Source organism: Leptonychotes weddellii, chromosome 3 (assembly GCF_054177405.1).
Source record: "Leptonychotes weddellii isolate Sample4059 chromosome 3, ASM5417740v2, whole genome shotgun sequence".
Taxonomy (NCBI): Eukaryota; Metazoa; Chordata; class Mammalia; order Carnivora; family Phocidae; genus Leptonychotes; species Leptonychotes weddellii.
Window position 1 is genome coordinate 132,395,156 of NC_138371.1, and position 2,581 is coordinate 132,397,736.

Consider the following 2,581-nt stretch of genomic DNA (forward strand, 5'->3'; position numbering starts at 1 on the left):
ATAGGTGATATCACAGAGAGCTTCACAGATAGAGCTGAACCTAAGTACAGTTTTTGAGAATAAGTAGAAATATTTAAGAAAGCCAAGAATGGAAAAGAACGGAGTTACAGGAAAGCACAGAAAAATGAAAGTATGGGGCATGTGGGTGCCTCAGTGAGTTAAATATCAGACTCCTGATTTTGGCTCAGGTCATGATCTCAGGGTGATGAGATCCAGCCCCGCATTGGGCTCCATGTTCAGCATGGAATCTGCTTGTCCCTCTCCCTCCCTCTCTGCACACCCCCTCACACTATCTCATGCACATACTCTCTCTCTTTCTCTCTCACTGTCTCTCTAAAATAAATAATCTTAAAAAAAAGAAAAAATGAAAGAAGAAAGAAAATAGAAGTAATCAAAATTGCTAGAATAAAAGGAATCCATATAAGGAAATGTGAGAGGATCTGCCTAGAATTCAAGCTAAAGAGCCATAGAAGGATTTGGAATAAATGAGTGATATAATTATGAGTTAAATATACAAAAGCCATTCTTTTACTCTGTTTCTTAAAAAAAAAAAGCATATTTTTCCAGGTTTCATTTAATAGCAGGAATATTTTAAAACATTTAAGTCAACCATGTAAAAACTAAAAAAAAATTCTTTGTGTAGCTTTATTTTTTTTTTAATCATAGCTTAGTGATTTATTATCCTAAGTCTCCATCAGCAGGTGGAATGGAAGACCCCTCCCATGCTGATGCCTTTGTCAGCCAAAGCATTATAGTCCTTTAATGCCCGCTCTCTCTGCAGGACCCGCACATCAATGCCCTGTTTCTCCGAACACTTTGCAGTTGATGGAGGCACCTTCAAGGCCTCACTCATCCCTCAGCCTATCACAAGGGTCTGCACGCTTTTTTTTTTTTTTTAAAGATTTTATTTATTTATTTGACAGAGAGAGAGGCAGCGAGAGAGGGAACACAAGCAGGGGGAGTGGGAGAGGGAGAAGCAGGCTTCCCGCGGAGCAGGGAGCCCGATGTGGGACTCGATCCCAGGACCCCGGGATCACGACCTGAGCCGAAGGCAGACGCTTAACGACTGAGCCACCCAGGCGCCCCCTGCACGCTCTTCTTGACAACTTCCTCCACATCTGCAGGATGCATACAAGGAGAATGCTCAGTTCCTATATCTCTCCAACCCCAAGCCCGACTTCCCCCTGGCCACACTTTGCAGTATTTATAGGTTTTAGTAGAGCCTTGTACTTTCATTTGCCACCCATGATAGAGAAGCAATTTTAGGGGAGAGCATGAGGAACTTAACTGAACTCCAGTGCCCTCTCTTTATGGGAGTTGAGATCCCAAAGGGCTCCGAGGGTTACCTCTTTTTATATAGCTTTAAAAACAACTTGCCGACCCATAATACATATACTGATAACAACATGAAATAGATCAACAACCTTACTGAACAACCAAAATAAGCGATTCATTTCATTTTGTTTAAATAACAAATCCCTATAAATAAAGATCTTTTAAACTGTATCTATTTAATAGATGTTTCAATTATCTATTGTTGCATAACAAGTCACTCCAAAAGTTAATGTCTTGAAACAATATCAATTTGTTATTTCTGGACAATTCTATGAGCTGACTGGGCTTTCCTGGATGGCTCTTCTCCAAGAGGGATCAGCTGAGGTCACTCACTTGCTGCATAAAGCAGGCTGCGAGGCTGCGTTAAAGATCCGAGAGACCTTTACACACGTCTGGCACCTCAGTGTTTCTCCACAGGGCCTCCCTCTCCACACGACAGTTTTGGGCTTCCTTATGGCACAGTGGTCTCAGGGTGGTCATTCTTACAAGAGGCCTCATATGCCCAGAAAACACAGTAAGGCAAGCTTCTGGGCCTCTTAAAAGCTAGGCACGTATGGCCTTAAAACCATCATTTTTGACACGTTTTTTAGGTTAAAACAAGGCCAGCTCATATTCAAAGTTAGAACGAAAGATTCCGCATCTGGATGGGAGGAAGAAAGGATTTATATTGGGTAAGTCTGGTCACTACCTACTACAATAAGTATATAATACACATAGTTTATTTTCAGTGAAAGTAAGAATCCTCCATTTCCATAGTTAAATATCAGAACTGAAGGATTAGAAAACCCTTTTTGAAAATTACTGATAGAACCATACAGGAGTTGTAGCAGCCACGGATAAGCTCATAAAAGTAGAGTTTGAATGTAGGATTAGGTTCACCCCAGTTAATGCTAGAAGGTACCATTCATACCCCTATTTGTTCAGCCTTTTTTTTTATGAAACTATTCCAATTAGATAGTCCATGAATTTATAATTTTCTGTTCAAATAGTTTTGAAAAATAATGAAAAGTATTTCTATTCTTCTTTTAAAGATTTGACAACATATATTAAAATAAGAACTTTCTAATTAAGGCTAAGTTTCCATCAGAAAGAAGCAATTTCTAGAACGGGGGTTCTTAGCCTCGGAGAGTCAGTAAATTTTTGACATTTATGCAAAATTTTGCTTATATACATTTTTCTGGGTAGACGGTTCATTAGCTCTCTTCTCAGTTTTGGTCTGCCCATCTTTTACATGTCTCGGTATGTA

General features: G+C 39.7%; 1 pseudogene; it reads right to left on the minus strand.

Moving 5' to 3' along the window:
- Positions 1–694: 694 nt before the first annotated feature.
- On the minus strand, positions 695–1,276 carry LOC115940741 (mth938 domain-containing protein-like; annotated as a pseudogene).
- Positions 1,277–2,581: the final 1,305 nt, after the last annotated feature.